Genomic DNA, 20,505 nt, shown 5'->3' with positions numbered 1-20,505 from the left:
ATTGAAAAACATTCAAAATTTCAAATGTCTCCATCTTGTTGCTCTAATTCTTTTACCGGTCCCTTGAACCATTTTCTTGCATCCAAGAACCACCAACTCATTATCGGTGTCAACGCTACAGCGAGGGCTATTGATGTGTAATTGAAAGTTGTCCATTGGAGGGGGTAGGTTGTTGGCAATAAGAAGGTTGAGCAGGTATAACATATACACACGAAGGCAACCAAGCATATTGGCTTACTTTACCCAAATAGAAAGGTCCTGGTTTGAAATGTTCCTCTGCCATGACTAGCCTGGCGAAAATTGGGATAGCATAGCTTCCCACCCATCCAATTATACTTAAGGAAACGATAGCATTGTAAACTACGTCAAGTTTCAAGATGGGCAGACCAAGCATAATGCTGATAGCTGCACAGAGCCACACAGCCTTTGCTGGAACCTTGCGCTTTGGGTGAACTCTGTCTCTTCTCCATATTGATGAAAATGGGATTCCTCCATCCCTCGATAGAGCATAAACCTAGGAAGAATAGAAGAAGCCAAAGTAGTTTATTTCCATTCCTTGATTGAAACATGTTAAGACATTAAAAAAAAAAAGAAAAAAGAAAAAAAAAAGGGAACTATGAACTCTTCGGATTGCCTTAATGACTTCAAGATGAGCTGTGGAAAAATTGGGTAAGTTAGTGACTTATGAAGCAATACCATAGAATTTGGCTAACTAGATCTGAGTCAAGCTTTTGTATAGTGCTCCGATGCATTAAACATAAGAGTGACATGTTCTTTTTTTAACATGTGATATGTTTGTGTAATTTCTAGATTCTAGTACTCTAGAATACGGTCATTTTGAACACATGTCATGTTTGTGTCACGTTCAATTCTCTGTAGTAAGCCAAACTCAATAAAACCTATCTAGCCTCTAATAGAGAGATATACTTACTACTCTGGCAGCACTAGTATTAACTGAAAGTCCACAAAAGAAGAATGACAACCAGATGATACATAGAAACACAATAGCTCCAGCCGGATTATTAATAAACCTCCCATGGAAAGCATCATAAAGAATCTGTGCTGGTACAAATGCACCGGCTGTCTCATTGTTCACATCAAACAAATAGTTAAAATCCTGCATTGAAATTACAACCTCAAGTCATCTTCAAGTTATCTTTGCTAAAGTACATTAAAAAAAAAAAAGAAAAAAAGGAAGAAATGGAGCCAACTACTAGAAACATACATGACTGCAGAAGGTAAGAGCTAAATAATAAGCCCATCCAAATATGGAGACGATCCCAATACTAGAAAGAATAGCAATAGAACCAGTTCTATCTGCCTTTTTTGTTTCCTCTGTTAGCTGAGCTGCAGTGTCATATCCTAATAGATTGTAGCTGCTTAGAAGTATTGGTAGTATAACTGCATAAGGTTTGCTATGTATTCCAGTTGCCTCAGGAGATGTCTCAAAATGAGTGAACACATAAGAAACTGGTTTTGTTGGTTGTGCCACTATAGGATGCATTATAATCAACACCAAAACACCTCATACCTATATTATAATACCAGTAACATATAAGTTGAAAGAAATCCATAAGGAATTTGTAAGAAAATCATGAAATATTTATAGCACTTGTTGATACAATCTATCATGTTATATATATATATATATACACACAAGTTAAGTTGCATTTGGTATTTCATTAAATTACGTTGTTTTTTTTATAAAAGAAATAAGTAAAACTATGCATAAATATCAAGAAAACACATACAATCATAATGAATTTGTGCATTCAATAATGAATTATTAACGTGTATATTTTCTATTTGAAAAATGTGAATTACAGTTTATAATTGAATATTTATTATTCCTTAATCTATATAGTTAGGACACTTGAATGACTCGTAATACTTGCCAAAAGTATTGCCAGCCAAATAGATGTTGACCTGTTTGGTAAAATGTTTAAATTCATGATTTTTGGATCAGTAAACGTGATCTTCTGTGCTTACGCAATGGACCTCCTGTGTGGCAATTCCAAATCGCAACAAAACGTAATAGGAAACCACCACCTTTTCAAATTAGAGAATTTTAAAAAATTGAACCAAACTCACCCTAATTAAAAAAAAAAAAAAAAAAAGTGCTTGCAAAGAGGGTATTTGAAAAACATAATATTACTACATAGCACACCAACCACCATCTGGAAATCAAGTCAAGGAATGCTATTAGGTTCAACGCGAATGTGTTGATTATCGCCCATATGATGATTAGGCCCATATATATATATATATATAGCCAAAAATACGGTTCGTGGTGCAAAGTAGCCTCCACCCTTGTTTGTACCAGTGGACAAAAGAATGATAATTTGTAATGCTTGCGCTGCTGAGTAGGCCGGAAACAAGGACACATTAAAAATTAAAATTGGAAAAAGAAATAGGGAATATGTCGTTACACACAAACTGTCACCCCCAAAAAAACAACTAAAATCGTGATTTTAAAGTATTCCATTACTACTTTTGTATAATCTATATATAAAATAATAGGTGAAACAGAGAGAGTGTGAAATTGAATTCCAAATTAGAACTCTAATTTTGTGCCATGTGTCTAGAATCTGAAATTGAAGTTGAATTTTGCATCATGTGGCTAAATGTATGTGGGCTCATTCTCATTAAAACCAATTCTATGTATCGGGTCAAGTGAGTTACTGTGCTAATTAAGTTTTTTCTTGATTTTGTAGTCAAACGTGAAAACCACGGTGATAAGAACTTGGTTTGGGTACATTGCATAATTTCCAAAAAGATAGCAAAGCCAGAGTTTGCATCTTTGTTATAAATTGCTTACAAAGTTTGCATCTTTACATTTGCACTGAGTTTCGGATTAAAGTTCTTTCTTCTTGGTTCTGACATTGAGTTTTGTTTACTATTCACTTACAAAGTTTGCATCTTTACATTTGTTATAAATTGCTAATATGTGATTAGATGCACATTATGCCTAAAATTCACTATCCTTATATTTGGCTTTTTGTTTAGGTTTGGCACCTATAAAATGAAGAAAGCACTGCTGTGGACCGATGAATGATACTTTTTGCAGGCTGCAAAGGAACTTAGTGATCAATGGAATCTCACGCGAATTGGAGAGGACCCGGCTGTAGATGTCTGGATGGTAGATGTGAGTCACTATGTTTTTAAAATGTTCAGTGAAGGTAAATGTTATGAACAATGTAAATTTTATGGAGAGAGATTTATTATTCTATATTTATGCAAGTTTGGTCGCCTTCTTGGAGTAGATCACTCCACCCTGTCTTTCTATTGGAATTTTTTATTCAGATTGTTACAATTTAATTCGAATTTTTATTTGAATTTTCCTATTGTTGTTACTATCATATATTATCATTCCAATTGTTCAATTAGAATCTGAAATTGGAGTCCAATTTTACTATACACGTGTACAATCTAATTATTTTTAATTTTGCTGTCATGTGCAGAAGCCAATGAGATGAAATTAATAACACATTAAACACTCATGCTTTGGGAATCGGTAGTACCAATCTAAATCCATTGGACCTACTTCGTGATAATACAACTATGAAGGATGTATAAAAACACGCACAAACCCCTCTCTCTATAAAAAGAGATTGGAGAGAATTTCTTTTATCAGCCATGGAACTTCAGAGGTTTTTTCTTCACACAAATGCCCATCATGTTACAAAATGACCCATCGTAAAACTACAAAATGAGTACAACTCTGAGGGTTTTTTTTTCTTTTTAATTTTAAATTTTTTAAGCTGCGAAAATTTCAATCACCAATAGAGATTGAAGATTCAAAAGCATGAATCGATCTTTTGGATAAACAATGTCACCAAGGTTCATCTTTCTGTGTAAAATATATATACTGCTAAGTTTTGTTAATGAAATTTTCTGGTTAATAATATGAATTTAGACTTAACTGAGCCTTTTAAACATGAATAAACTCATGATTAATAATATATCCATTCCCGTGCGGTAGCACGGGGCTATATACTAGTTTATATAATAAAATCAGAATGCAGCAGCTCACTAGGGGAATATGTTGAAAGGATGTTGTGAAATTGACCTAAGCACCAGTTTCAGAAATAATTCCGATGGTCTCAAGCCAAGCACAACACTACCAGTGGCGGTTCTAAGAATTTTTCTCAGGGTGTTCCTTAAGAAGGATAAATTACACAATCTAATAAAAAGAGAAATTATTAATTATTGTTGTTTAGTTGTTTCATTAATTTGTTTGTCTTTTATAAACTATAATTTGTTATATTATTGTTTTATTGATTATAAAATTATTAATTGTTGTTTAGCCTAACATAATTTAATTTGTTTGTCTTTTATAATGTATTGGTTAATTAAATTATTAATTATTTTTTATTAGTTGCTTCCCCCAATTAATTATTGGTTGATTAAATTATTGTTTATTAGTTGCACTAGCACACACCACATGTGTATTTACTTCCCCCAAATCAAATATCCCACCCCGGCCCCATGCTCCCATCTACCCCCCACTTAACAGACAAGTCCCATGGCCCCCAATCACAAGAGCCAATTAGATAAATTCACAATTACAAATCACAATACACTAAAAGACAATTAATTGTATCTCACCAACACCAACACCAACAGTCACTAACACTAACAGATAAAGCCAAAAACATGGGCAAATATTAATAAAGTGATAAGGTAAAGCTAAGCAATTAGATAAAGTCTCAAAGATAGAGAAAGACTCTCATTTGCTTTCAATCTTCAGATAAAGAGAGAGACAGAGAGTCTAAGAGAGAAACCCATACCCATTAACCCATTAACCCGTATATGTAAGAGACTAAAGAGAGAAAAAGATGAAATACCTTGAGGTTGAGGGAGCAGGGAGGCCTGAGGCTGAACTGAGGGGTGGCGCCGTCGGGCAGCACGTCGAGGCGTGACAGATCTCCAATCCAATTGGACCGATCTCCAATCTCCGATGCCCGATGTGCTCTTGAGCTCGAGTTTGAGGCCCGATCACTGATGACTGATGTGCTCTAGAGCTCGCGCTGTCCGTTGGTTGTTGTCGTTGATGGCTGATGAGGTTTCTTTTCTTTAGGTTAGGTTTTTTATTTTAGTTTTTGCTTTACTTGATGAATCAGACGTGTATTGGGTTTTGGTTTTTTTGTTTGTTTATTTATTGTTGTTGTTGTTGTTGGTTTTTTTTTTTTATTATTATTATTTTTTATTTTTATGAGAATCTGTGGGTTTGCTACCATTTGTAATCTGTTGGGTTTGTATCTGTAATCCATGGGTTTGCTACCATCTATAATTTGTTCATTTTGATGTTCGGATTTTTTTTTCCTTGGTGGGCTTGCTTTGTTACAATTTTTTTTTTTTTTTAAAGATTTTAGTTCAATTTTTTTTTGGGCTTTTTTTTTGCTTGAAAGTAGAACAAATAATTTATTTATTTTTTATTTGAGGGTGTTCCTAATTTTTTTAAGGGTAAACAAATAAATTTTTTTAAATTAGTATATATAATTTTTTTTTCAAGTCAGGGTGTTCCTGGGAACACCCTGGACTGAACGTGGCGCTGCCACTGTTAGCTTGCCGATAACAATGCTTGGTTTGAATTTGCTAGAAACGTGACACCAGCTGCTTGCAATCATCTAGTATAGGAGATATAATGTTGTTAACATAGTTAGAGTTTCCTAGGACTTCTACCACCACTTTAGCATCCAATTCAACAATAAGGCATGGTATATTCAATGAATAGCACAAATTAAGCCCATCCCTTAAGCCTCAAAGTTCAGCTGCAAAGCTGCTTCTATGTTCATCTCTAACAACACCACCATAGCCTACTTGTCCAGAACTACCCATAAAAGAAGCATCAATGTTTAATTTCTTCCATCCCATCCCTAGCCTCTCCCATTTGATGCTTCTAACCACAACTCGAATTGGGTTCCTAGGAGAAGATACATAACACAAGAACTCCATAACTTGGTTAACAACCTCATTGGACAAGTTAGGATTTTGGCTTTTCCTCTTGAATATAAACATATTTCTACTCTTCCATAAATTCCACACTGCTATTGGGAAGATAACATTCCATGGAGGATTCCCTTGAATGCAGCTTTTCCTATCTTTACAATTGATTTGATCCATTCTAGCAAATTGCTTGTCCAAAAGACTCAGTCAGTCCTCTGAACTCCTTGCTGCCTCCAAACTTCTTTGACCTTATGGCAGTCCCTAAAGGCATGTAATATTGATTCCGAATTTTTTTGACATATTGGGCATTATTCCTCTTCAACCACTCCTCTTCTCGCAAGGCAAACCTTAACCCCTATGCTTTCATGATCACACATCCACAAGAAAGTCTTGATACGGGGCAAGGTGTTCAGCTTCCAAATCCACCCATAATCACGAGCAACCATATTAGTTTCTGTTCCCATGGCAATTGAATAAGCACTCCTTAAATTAAAAGTGCCCCTCAGATTGCCCATCCAAGAAATTCTATCCCTTCCTTTACTAGTGAAAGGTGTAAGTATGGCCTGTATCATTGATTTTATATCCAAGGGTAAATCAAAAGGAATTTGGCTCCAATTCCAACCCGTATCTGTTAGGACATCCTTGATTTCCAAGTGAGTTGCATCTTGAGTTAATGGCCCTTGAATCAAATGTCGAAGAGGGCCTTTGCTCAACCAATTGCCCCTCCAAAAGCTAATATTGCTATCTTTGCTAATCATCATCAAACTACCTTTATTAAAAGTCTCCCTACCTCTTTTTATGGCTGTCCAAAACTAGGAGCATGGCAATTTGTCCGAGTTGCTAGCATTGAGCCTTCTATTATTGTGGTACTTTTGCCAAAGGACTTAAGCCCACAAAGCTTCTTTTTCCATGTGCAAACACCAATTAAGCTTAGCAAGGAGGGCTGTATTTCTACCTTTTGTTGTTTGCAACCCAAGCCCTCCTTTCTCTTTAGTTCTTATTACTTTTTGCCACCCCACCCAATGAATTTTTTTGGCGGTCTCCGTGGTTCTCCATAGGAAATTTCTATTAACCCGATCAATCCCATCCAATATTCTTCCTGGTAACTTAGTGCACTACATAACATAGGATGGTATTGCCACCGGAGAAGCTAGAATAAGAATGGTATGACTAGCAAAAGAAAGCATATTCGCCTTTTATCCTGCTAATTTTTGCTTGACCCTATCCAAAATGAAATTATACTCATGAGAGGAGGATCTCGGATGCTTGATAGGAATCCCAAGGTACTTACCAAGTGAAGGGGTGGAGGTAAAACCAAGGATATCACTTAATGACTCCCTAGTATCCCTATCCACATTGGACGAGAAATAAACTCTTGATTTTAGACTCACTAATTGTTTGCCTAGACATGCTACAAAACTCATCCAAAACATCTCTAATGGTGGAGTAGTTGGTACCATAAGCTCTTGCAAACAATACCAAATCATCCGCAAAAAACAAGTGTGAGAAGGCCGGTCCACTACCAGATGCCTTAACGGGTTGCCAAAGCTTAGCATTGCATTTTTCCACAACAAGTCGACCCAAGTACTCCATACATAAAATAAACAAATATGGAGATAAGGGATCTCCTTGCCTTATCCCTCTAGAGGGGTATATTAGCTCCAAGGCTTCACCATTAAACAAGATGGATGTAGATATGGTGGAGATGCTACTCATAATGATATCAATCAAGTCAGCTGGTAGATTTTCTCTAATGAGTACATCCCTTATGAAACTCCGCTCAAGCTTGTCATATGCCTTCTCTATATCGATCTTCAAAGCCATATATCCCACTTTCCCTTTTTTCTTGCTCAGAGAATGAATAATTTCTTACACCATGATTGCATTATCAACTCTTTTCCTTCCAAGGACAAAAGCTGTTTGAAGGGGTGAAATAAGCTTGTCCAAGTAAGCCTTAATCGAGCAAGAATGATTTTAGTTATAATTTTGTACATGGTGTTGCATAGACTAATCGGTCTATAATTGGCTAGAGTTTTCGGGCCTTGGATTTTTGGAATGAGTGCAATGTGGGTTTTGTTGAGATACTCTGGAATTTTTCTCTCAATGAACACCTTTTTCATCACATTTACCATCGTGCCGCCCACAATCAACCAAAACCTATGGAAAAAATGGACATGCAAACCATCCGGACCCTGCGCTTTAAATGCTTTCAAAGAACACAATGCAGCTTTTATTTCATCCTCCGAAGCAGCCACACCAATGCTTTTTTTCTCTTGTTTAGAAAGACTAACCTACCATTGGGAAACATATGGTGCAGCTTGGGTAACAATAGAAAAGGAAGGGGTGTATACTCCCTTAAACCCACTTCTAATGTATTCCTAGATAGCACTTTCCTCAAAAATCCACTCACCAACTGAATCCTTGATCGCCAAAATCTGGTTTCTTTTCTTTCTCACCAAAGTAGAAACATGGTAAAAAACAGTGTTTCTATCACCTTGCACCAACCAATTGACCCCAGATTTTAAAGCTCATATCTCCTCCTCTTGATTAAGCACTACCTCTGAGCAACTCATTTTCAAGATTAATGAGAAATGATGAAGGCCTTGTAGCTAAGGCTCTCTGAATACCATTAAGCCTTGCCATGATATTCTTCTTCCTATTAAAAACATTCCCAAATTGCATCTTGTTCCACCTTGTAGCCTCATTAGTGAATTTACTAATAGCATCCACTAGTACCTCAGATTGACTTTAAGCTCGTGACACAATGTTAGGAAAGGATGGGTCTGACAACCAACAAGTTTGGAACTTAAAAGGCCTTCTTCTCCCTCCACCACCTCTTGGCTGCATCTCCAATAAAACAGGACAATGGTCTGAGTGGCACCTAGTAAGGTGCACCACTTTTGCTTCTGGATTCAAAAGACACCAGCTGGGGTTCACAAAAAACCTATCTATCCTTTCTTGTTTTAGGGCATGTAGGTCCCTTCTATTGGTCCAAGTGAACTGGGTTTTTGCCGTTACCCACGCTGGGTCCGACAGTGGCAGATCGCCCTCCCTTGCACTTACTTCCGTTAGTGGAAAAATCCATTTCCATGCCTTTTTGAGCTCCACGTTGAACCATCCCAAGACTCGAGTCAGATTTGATTTGATTTCGGCGAGCACAACCTCCGGAATCTAGACTACCACTCCCTTGAAATTGATAGCCCACCTCTGATTGCTGCATGGTTGTGAACTGAAACTTAGGAGTAATTCCCGATTGCTATCTTTCATTGTTGCTTCAGCTTGCACTTGCCTCATGGGAAGTCTGCTCATGGGAGATGATAGACAATTGAAAAGTGTCGGTGTTAGCTTCTCCAATGGTGCTTACAGAATTAACTTGGGAAGCCCTTAGACGTGCAAGGAATTTCTTGCCCTTGACAAAAGCCTTATGACTAGGCTTGGGCTTACTTGAATCCATATCACACCGGGCACTAACATATTCTAATCCTTTCAATTTTGGGCTGCTCTCAAACCCGCCCTAGGCTCGCTGATTGGGCTCGTTCACAATGTGTTGAATGATATTGTCTATAACAGGTCCATTGATAATTCCTTGTGGTGATAACTTTCGCTTAGTCTCTTTAGCAGATTCATTGTTGGCTTCAGTTTGTCGTGGCATAGTGCTTATCCTCAAAGTCGACTCACTCCTCTTTTGTAGCTGTTGTGGTTGGCCACTACCTTGTGCCATAGAGACACCTCCACTCCTTTGACTCTTTGTCCCATTCTTCTTGCGTGACCCACGGACCATATCTCCCATCCGTACCTTTCTCCTGCTCATTGACAAGCATGCTCTCAGTGGGCCCCTATTTAGGTTTGTCTTTATCCGTTACACATTCATTGCATGAGTCAAACTCCCGCTCCCCTATTGCCATCGTCTCCGCTTTCTTTGGTGACAAATCATGACGGACAACATGTGGGCAGTGATCCTGTTTATGCCTCATCCTCCCACATACAAAGCACAACTTTTGAATTCCTTTATAGCAAACAAGTTGTTCGAACTTTCCTATCAAAATAGCCGTGACTAGTGGTTTGTTCACATCGACTTAAACATAGAACCTAGCAAAATGCCCTCTCGTTTCAGAAGTCATGTGAGTATCCACCCTTAAAACATTACCTATCATCTTGCCGATTTGATGTAGGGCTTTTGCATTATAATATTCAATCAGCAACTCATTAAGCCTTATCCAGACAGCAATGGATGAGATATTTGCCATCGCTGGGCGAAAATTTGGTTCCAAGGCCTAATGGACAGAAAATGCTTGCTGATTAACCAAGGTCCCCTCTTTAAGATAGTTTCAAAATCTTCTCTCAAGGAAAACCGCGTGAGGAAAAATTCGTGCCCTAAATCCACGAAGTCTAATCTCCCCGCTGGCTTCCACAAAGACAGAAGTCTATTATGAAGGTAGTTAAACCCAACAGACCGACCATACACCTTCACAATGAGAGCTTTAGCCCATGGTTTGCGAATCCGTTGCTTGAGGTCCTTGGAGAATCTCACTGCTAGTAAACCTTCATGGAGAGCTTCTACCTCATCATCCAACTCATACTCATGTTCCATACGGTCTTCGAAGCTAAAAGCTTGTGTATAGGCTCCTGGTATCTCGCCTACTAGCTTGTCTTTGAACGAAACTGCATGGTTCTAGGGGCTATAACCTTGGCTCGGTGTCGATGGAGTGGACTCTTGTCCTTCTTGAAAGCCTGTATGGCTAACGTTTTTAACTTTCTTTTTACTACGTGCTAATTCCTCCCGTTCTTCTCTAGAGAGGGAGAGAGAGCGTTCCACAGAGAGAGAGAGAGAGAGAGAGAGAGAGAGAGAGAGAGAGAGAGAGAGCGTTCCATCTGGTATTTCACTATGCTTAGGCATATATACATGCATAAAAATACACTTCGCAAAGTAGCCTCCACCCTTGTTTGTACCGGTGGACAAAAGAATGATCATTTGTAATGCTTGCGCTCTTGAATACGCCTGAAACAAGTATTATATGTTGTGTATTACCACTTAGAGCATTCACATTGAGAATGGTATATGCCATATGTTGGTAGTATTTAGCATCTAAGTCCTAAAACCCCCCAACAGCCGGTCTTGTAAAATCTGACTATTGTAAAAAATTTGCAATTGTGCTGTAGTACGATTCTAAATGTAGAATCGCACTCTAGCTTAATTGTAACATAAAAAAAAAAAAATTATTCTTTTTCTCTCTCAACTGTCTCCCACCTCTCTCTCTCTCTCTCTCTCTCTCTCTCTCACTCAGATTTCTCCCTCTCCTTTTGCTCTCTCTTAGATTTCTCCCTCTCCCTTTGCTCTCTCTTAGTGATTTCTCCCTCTCCTTTGCTCTCCCTCAGGCCATCGTTGGCCACCATCGCCTAGCAACACCAAGCCCAAGCCGCGTCTCACCCAGCGACGCCCAAGCCTAGGCCGCCGTTGGCCACTGTCTCACTCGACATGGTTTGATGGGTCTTTCACGGCGATTGGCGTGGCATGGAGGTTCATTGATGGGTTGTTCGTGGAGGATAGTGACTAGTGGTTAATCTTTCCAACCCTAAACTCTTAGCCTCTCTCTTCGATCTAGTGCCAAAATTCCTCTAGACTGTGCAATGCTCACGGACCAGGTGGAGGTTGATCTCGCCGTGGCTGTGGTGGTGAGTACTATATGCTGTGTTTGGTGGTGTTAAATCTTGTGGTGGTGGTGGGACTTGCATTGGTGGGTATTTGTTGTGTTTGTGGGTGAAGATCGAGTGGGTTTATGGTGGAATCATGGCAGATCGGTGGTGGGTTTCTTTGGGGGCATGGGTTATTTTGGCGTGGGTTTCTCTGACGGCGTGGTTTAGGTGGGTTATGGTGTGGAGATTGTTTTCTAGTGTGGTGGAAATCGGCGTGGAGCTGTGGTGGCTGTGGAAAATTAGCATGGAGTTGTGTGTGTGACTCTGTTGTTGGCTCCAATGGTGGCTCTGTTAGTGGTTTTGCTTTTGGTTTGATGATCCAGTGGTGGTGCTGAGATATATGGGGGGTGGTAGTGTGTTCATTGTGTTGTTATGATTGTTTGGCAGTTGTTTGGTGGGGAGAGAGAAATAGTAAAAAAAAAAGAATTATTTAAATAATTTATTTTATTGTATAATTTATATTATTTTAATGTGTTGTATTATAAAATAAAAGTTGGGATGCTGGGAGTATTGTAAAATTGTATGGTATAATTGATAAAGTAGCTTTTTGAGATAATAAAATAGAATATGATGGCATTTCCTGTTGTGAATGCTCTTAGCATTGCAAGTTTATTATTATTTTTTGTAGTCCATTACTACTTTTTGTATAATTTATGTAATAACTTCAGAATGCAGTGTAGTAGTTCACTGGGGGAATATGTTGAAAGGATGTTGCAAAATTTACTTGAGCGGCAATTCCAGAAATAATTCCAATGGTCTCGAGCCAAGCACAACACCATAATGCAGATCAGTGGTGATGCCACGTTGGTCCCAGGGTGTTCCCAAGACCACCCTGAACTGAAAAAAAAAAAAAAAAATTATATATAATACTTAAACATTTTTTATTTGTTTATCCTTAAAAAAATTTTAGGAACACCCTAAAAATATATATATATATATATATATATTTTATTTGTTCTACTTTCAAGCAAAAAAAAATATTTGAACTAAAATCTGAAAATATATATATATATATATTGTAACAGAGCAAGTGGCAAGCCCACGGATTCTCCAAAAAAAAAAAAAATGGACGGCAAGCCCACGACAAGTCCAACAAATGGTAGCAAACCCAGTAACCCACGGATTCTCAAAAAAAAAAAAAAAAAAAAAAACCTAACCTAATATACTAAAATCAGATCGGGCCTCAAACACTTCACAGATGCAAACACTTTACAGATGCAAGTCATGCAACAACCACGGATGACAACAACCAACGGAATGGACGGAGGAGATCGCCCACCAGATGGAGCCTCAAACTCGATCTCCCATTCAAACGGACGGAAGCTACATCTCGATGTGCTGCCCGATCGGTCTTCCTCGCCTCGCCACTGTGCCCGACGGCGCTGCCCATTAGCCTCAGGCCTCCCTACTCCCTCAACCTCAAGGTATTTCATCTCAGTCTCAGTCTCTCTCTTCATCTCAGTCTCTCTCTTTCTCTCTCAGTCTCAGTCTCTCTCTCTTCATCTCAATCTCTCTTTATGAGTAATATTTACCCTGTTTTTGGCTTTATGCCTTTATCCGGTGTTGGTGTTTTTTTTTTAAAATTTTTTTTTGAGAATATCCGGTGTTGGTGTTGGTGTAACCCAGTAACTGTGTAAGGTGTTGGTGTTGGTGAGATTATTAATTGTCTTTTAGTGTTGGTATTGGTGTCTGTTGGTGAGATACAATAAATTGGCTTTATCTGATTGGTTCTAGTCTTGTGATTGGGGGCCATGGGACATTGGGCTTTGTTTGTTGAATTGGAGGGTAGATGGGGGTATGGGGCTGGGGTAGTGCAAGTGTGCTGTGTGCTAGTGCTAGTGAAGTGTGCAACTAATAATTAATAAATATGGCTATGTGCTATGTGCTAGTTGATTAGTTCAACTAATGGTCATAAAATATGTAACAAATCACTATTTTTTAGACTTGGACTTAAGCTATACGGCCTATATATTTTTGTGCTGCAAAATTTATTGACTTTTTTTTTTTGTTAAGTAATAGTGTGATATTCCAAGTAGGGAAGTATCAAACAACCATAGTAATTAGATGAACTAATTAATTTTGTTTGTTTGGGATATTAATTAACCAAGAATTAATTGGAGAAAGCAACTAATAAATAATAAATAATAATTTAATTAATCAATACTTTATATAAGACAAACAAATTAAATTATGTTAGGTTAAACAACAATTAATAATTTTATAATTAATAAAACAACAATATAACAAATTATAGTATATAAAAGACAAAAAAATTAATGAAATAACTAAACAACAATACATTTGGGAAAAATTCCTGGAGCCGCCACTGGGAAAAATTATGCTTCTTAAGAAACACTTTGGGAAAAATTCCTAGAGTCGCTACTGATGCAGATGGCCCCCACCTAGGCCTAGCCAAATGGGCAGCCCGGAAATAAAGGGAGCCTGTAGTCTGTTCAATGATTCCATGGCCAAGATCAGCAAAAAGTTTGGCAAATTTGAAATTCAGAAAAAGAAAAAATATCTTAGACATAGTAAGAACAAAAGATTAAACAAGTAACAGTTGTAAACATGATAGTAAACATTGGTAAAGAGTAATGATATGTGGGTTTGGAATGCAACTGAAGCATCGCCCAAACAACCTGTGTGTGTGTGTGTGTGAGGAGTAATCAAGAGGAAATAAAATAGTTACAAACAAGAAACATACTGGGAAGGAGGAGCATATCTCAGCCAAGGCTAGACCAACAAACCAGGTGAAGAACGAGACTACCACCCATCCCCAAATTAAGCTTGCAGGACCAACATAAAGTAGGCTTGGGCCATATAGTGGTGTTCCAGAGAAAACTGCCATGAATGACAATGTTATTGCCAGCGTCTTGAATACAGTCTGAAGAAACCCAAGGGAAAAAAAAAAAAGAAAAAGAAAGAAAGCATGAATTAAAATTGTTAGATTCTTTACGAGACCTGACATACACTGATACAAGTATGAAATATGCTTCAAACTAAAGTAACATATATGATTTGAAGACTTGAAAGTTGCGAGAAAGTGAGGAAAATATATATGTGAGTTTTGAGATATGGAAGGTTTCAGACATACCATGTCTCTTCTCATCTCTTGCATATATCCAAGCTCATTGAGACGCTTCTCTCCAGAATCCATTTGCAAAGTTTGCTGAGTGGTTTCTAATTTCCATTAAATCGATACAAAAACATCAAAACTTACCGTTCTAAGCGTCTTAGTAACTCGCCCCCAGGTTGCCAGTCGCCCCCTCCTTGGCTGGCTGCTGCTTCTTCTGTCATCTTTTTCGGTTTCCCTCCTTTTCTCTTGTTTTGTTGTCCCCACCAGAATGGTTTTGAAAACTGAAAAGTTTGAATAGATTTTTAAAACACTACAAAATTTTGTCTTTTACCTCCACTCATACCTCAATTAGTGTAATGTTTCTGAGGTTGGGGCCGGCTCCCCTCCCGCTCTAATTTCTCCTGTTGTCTCCCATCTGAGGTTGGGGCCGGCTCCCCTCCCGCTCTAATTTCTCCTGTTGTCTCCCATTTTTACACAAATGAGAGACACATGGCTAACAACAAATCCAAGGCTTAAAAATAAGCCACGTCTAACATTATACCCTCTCATTCTTTCTCAACCCTTTTTAGCAGCTCCCTAGAAAAACTGCCGTCCACATGCCACCATAATGCCTTTCTCCAACAAGATCAAAACTTGATCGGAGTCGTGGGGACACATGAAGCCAGCTATTATCAAGCATTTTTCATTGGGTGGTGACCAATTAAACAACACCAAATCAAAATTAAAATTTAAAATAGGGGTTATACTATTAAAGTTCCATTTTTTTTTTTCTGGGTTTGTATAACCTGTAACAAAAATTGATCTTTCAAAATGATCTTTGATGGTTTCTGATGAACGCAAGGAAATCAATAAGGCTGAATGTTTCGAGCGTTGATCTATGTTGCTTTGGAGTATCCTGAAAAGATGAACACAATGTCAAAGGAGACCGGGGAAGACCAGCCAAGAATCCTCCGATGGTAAAGTCAGTATTCTCAGAATTCCAAGTTGTATGGACAAAATAATGTCTGAATGAATTACCTTCTCGAAGAAGAACACTTATATACTGCTTGCCAGAGGCAGTTACCTTCTCCTACCGTTGTAGAGTTCGGAGGATTCGGAGTTAACTTCCTTAACCACCAAGGTAGTTACGTTTTTAGGGTCTGACTTTCATAACTGTTGATTGGGGGAATGGTTTGTAGCCTGATAGGAAAACAGGAACAACCACAACATGTTCAGGATGAGTGAAGCTCGTCCAACTAATGTTGTGGACAGTCAAGCTTACCCATGATGAACAAACCATATGTCTTCATCCTTACCTTGGGACGAGCCATATGTCATCATCATGTCCTTGGGACGAGCCATATGTCATTATCATGTCCTTGGGACAAGCCATATGGACGAGCTTAGGAGTTGGCGTTTTTTGTAACACCATCAATTGCCCCCTCGTCCACATTGATCGTCTAAAGGATGTGTAGTCACATGGATCGTCTAAAGGATTTGTGTACTTAATGTCTACAGCTGTACGTGCCACGTGTCATAATTTTACTAATGTCCAGTCTCGTCGATTTATTTTTTCGAGGGGTAAGCCATGTGTCATATCCTGGTTGGCCGTGTCGTTTCGAATACCCAAGTCAGATGTCTATAAATTGTGGAATTCCTCCTCTACCCTTTACATTTCTGAAATTTTTCTTCGTCTAGAGCCTCGTCTAGAAGTCTCTCCGCATCCATAGTCCTCTCTCGTCTAGAGCCAGGTATTCTCTTCCTTCTCGTCTTTAGGTATTTGGTTTCCAAAAAATGTTTGAAACTGTTATTTCCTCGTCTAACGATAGTACAGAGAAAGCTATAGACAAGTATTATGATACAACCAGCAATAGTGGTTCAAGTAACAGTAGTCATAGTAGTGAGGAGAGTTCTACGGACGAGGAGTATACCTCTGGTGTCCCTGGGCTTCCTTTAGAAGTTATCCAAGAACAACTTAGGAAAGCCTCTGGTTCCCAAGTTGGCACTTCATCCAATGTCCCTCCATCTAGTCCTTTGGACGAAGAGGAGACCGTTTATAGTTGTGCTATAGGTATTCATTCCAAAACAAGTAAGCAAAGGCTTAACAATCTTAGGGCATGGTACCAGATCTCGGATGAGCTTAACCCTAGGTTGCCCATCCGTGGAGAGTGGTGCTGCAATCCCCGTTTTGGGGTAGGCGTCTATGAGGCTTATTTCTTGGGGGGTTTTAGGTTACCATTGAATGCATTTGCTAGAGAGTTATTGGTTAGGTTAGGTTTAGGTATATGTCAATTCAACCCTAATGCGTGGAGATTAGTTATTTCTATGCAAATTTTGTGGGGTGAAGTATTTGGAAGGGACCGTCCTCTTACTGTGGACGAGTTCCTTTTTTGTTACAAACCTTTAGAGATAAATCAATCCCTTGGTTTTTACCAATTCACAGCTAGGGGTAAAGATTGTAGATTAATCAAGTCTCTGGCCTCGTCTGACAGAAATTGGAAGACAGAGTTTATCTTTGTCTTCGGTTTTTGGGCAGGAACCCTGTGGACATTGGCAGGGACCCTTTTGCCCCTTACTCTGGGGACTTAAGGAACCTTCGAAAGGTACGTCCCTTCCTTTTTTCATTTTTTTTTTCTTTCCACCGTGATCGCATCCATAGAGTTCGTCTTTTCGCCGATAGGGATTTTCGTTCTTTAGTTACCCTACGACGTCTTGCCAAATGGGGACTTGGTCTTGAACCATCAAACGAAGCTATTGCTCACGAAGTCACAGTATGAAGAAGTAAGTTTCTACCTAATGTCATTTTGAACACTTACCTTATTTCCTGATCTACTTATAATTCATCACTTATTGTCCTTATTTTTCACTTTTAGGAGTGTCAACAATGAAAGAAAATAAGGGAAAAGAAATTGTAAATGAAGAAGATCGTCCTGAGACCCAGTCTCAAGTTCGTCCATTGGCTAGGGACAAAAAGAGATTTGTGTCCAAAAATCTAGATTTGGAAAATCTCCCCAACCGACGAGGCAAAAAGGCCAAGCATGGGTCGTCCCAAACAGTCAAGCCCAACATTCCCTCGTCTCAACAACCTGTCAAAATTTATGACGTGGACTCGTCCACTCCAATTGAGACCACTCCGTCCAAGTCTCCTCCGCCCAAGACGACTGTGCCTACCACATCCCAGCCTTCTCAACGGGTCCCTTCAAATATCATTGAAAATGAAGACTTGGCTTGGGAGCGTTTTCAGAAAGCTATTTTAGACAAGGACATAAATACTTGCTATGACATGTCCTTGAAGGATTTTGAACACTCTGGTGTTCACGATCTTTTTAAGGTAAGTAATCACATTTTTTCCTCATCTTTGCTAAAAAATATACACATATATATATATATATATTTTTTTTTTCATCTAACTTTTTTTTTTTTTTTAGGCTATGTCAAAATTTATTGTAGCATCCAGGTAGGCTACAGGATTGGACAAGACGAGGGTCTTGTTAGAGACGAGGATTCAGGAGGTGAAAGAAGAATCCAAGAAATGGGCTGGGGTGGCTGCCAAGGCTAAGGAGAAGACAACAGAGCTCCAGAACTTGATTGAGGAGTTGAAAACTGATGCAGTGGAAAAAAAATACTTGTCTTGACCATCTTCAGAAAAAGAACAACGAGCTGAGTACTCTTCTGTCCAAGGCTAAAGAGGATGCAGTGACTGAATTCAAGGCGTCCAAGCAATACACTGATCTTTTGGACGCCAATTATGCAGCAAGTTTTGAGGATTTCAGAATGGATGCTATGGAAAACTTCCCAGAAGTGGACTTTAGCTCCATTAAGCTTAACCTAGCTGCTGCCACTAGCTCTCTTCTTCAAACTAGCTCCGAGGACGTCAATGTGGAAGACGATGCCACCACTCAGCCACCGCAAGACGACCCCAATGCTAATGCCCCTTCTTCTTAAAGACGAGACTTTTACATTTAGGCGATCCTTGTATTTCTTTTTCCTTTCTTTTGGTTCTTGTTTGGTCCTTGGTTTTGGGACCTTTTTATGTAACCAAAATACATTTGCCTCGTCCATGGTTTTAGGACGGGGTCTTAAACAATCATTTCGGTTTGCTTGACTTAACAAGAGTTTTTGGACATAGGTTGTCCACCCTTTAGTTAATGAATGAAAGTTTATTTTCTATCATTGTGTGGACGAATGTTGTTATCTATATTAACTCCTGCTTTGGCTCGTCCATGGTGAAATTATATATATACATATATATATAAATATATATATATATATATTTATATATATTTTTTATTTTTTTAATGTAACTCGTCTTTGTGGATGGTAGTATTTTTCCTTTAGCTTCATTCGTCCTAAGACTTGCAAGCTAGTTTTACATTCTATCCACAATTTCTTTTGCCTAACTTTTCACTCGTCCAAAGATTGGATTGTTTTAGTTGGCTTTTTATTCTCGTCCTTAATTTGGACGAATATGCTTTATAAGGCTTTCCCTCGTTCATGACTTGGATGAGTATGCCTAAGCTTTTCCTTGTTTTACTCAGGAAAACTTATAGACGTTACATCTCTGCGTCCAGAGAATTTATTCGTCTTGAACTTTTAGCCCCCTTGTGGGTTAGCTTGAACAAAAATAGTATGGAGATTTGGAATTCACACAACATTTTGTACATAACATAAATATTGTTCACAGATAAGGCACATACTTACAAGCTAATGCCTTTTTAGGGAATTTAATAAGTACAAACTCCATAACTTCGTCCATAACCACAACATAAATAATAAAGTAGTAGCATTAAACATAAGCAGCATCAAACATAAGTAGAACGTAAGTAGACAAACAAGCTCCAAGCTCGTCCATAGTAATACTCGTCCAGGCTATCACTTTTACTGATAGCACCTCCTCAGGTGCTCTACATTTCAAGGATGCTCCAATTTTCTCCCGTCCAGGGCCTCCAAGTAGTAGGATCCTTGCCTTTTATAGTTGATAACTCTGTAGGGTCCTTCCCAATTAGGCCCTAGTTTCCCATGAGCCGGGTTCTTGGTTGCCAAAGAAACCTTTTTCAGGACGAGATCTCCTATGTTGAATCACCTCGGCTTCACCATTGCATCATACTGCCTAGCCATTAGGTTTTTGTACCTTGCCGTCCTATGTTCTACATCCGTCCTCACCTCGTCTATTAGATCGAGGTTTAAACGAAGTTGCCCCTCGTTATCCTTATCCTGATACATCGTCACTCTGTGGTTGGCCATGTGCACTTCTGCAGCTATGACTGCTTCGCTTCCATAGGCTAACTTGAAAGGAGTTTCCCTCGTAGGGGTTCTCACCATCATCCTGTACGCCCATAGAACACTTGGTAACTCATCTAGCCATACTCTTGTACGCCCATAGAACACTTGGTAACTCATTTGGCCATACTCTCTTTGCCCCCTCAAGCTGAGTCTTGATGATTTTCAACAAGGATTTGTTTACAACTTCCGCCTGACTGTTTGCTTGTGGATGGGCAAGCGAGGAACAATGATTTTGAATTCCGAAGTGTTCACAAAAGTCCCTGAAAAGTGTATTGTCAAATTGTCATCCGTTGTCAGACACTAATACTCTGGATACCCCAAATCTGCACACAATGTTTTTCCAGAAAAAGTTCTTGACATTTTGTTGTGTGATATTTGTTAGGAGTTCTGCCTTTACTCGAGCCCTCATTGTGAAAAAGGCCATGGGGCCATCATAGGAGTGAGATACTCTGATGGTTGTCTAGGGACGTTACTAAATCGTTGGCATTGATCACAAGCCCTGACATATGCCTTGGCATCAGCTT

General features: G+C 38.8%; 1 pseudogene; it reads right to left on the bottom strand.

Moving 5' to 3' along the window:
• Positions 1-20: 20 nt before the first annotated feature.
• LOC115959942 lies at positions 21-14,800 on the bottom strand (annotated as a pseudogene).
• Positions 14,801-20,505: the final 5,705 nt, after the last annotated feature.

This window comes from Quercus lobata, chromosome 9 (assembly GCF_001633185.2).
Source record: "Quercus lobata isolate SW786 chromosome 9, ValleyOak3.0 Primary Assembly, whole genome shotgun sequence".
Lineage (NCBI taxonomy): Eukaryota > Viridiplantae > Streptophyta > Magnoliopsida > Fagales > Fagaceae > Quercus > Quercus lobata.
The sequence above is the reverse complement of the archived record's forward strand: the minus strand, read 5'-3'. Positions and strand labels throughout refer to the sequence as shown.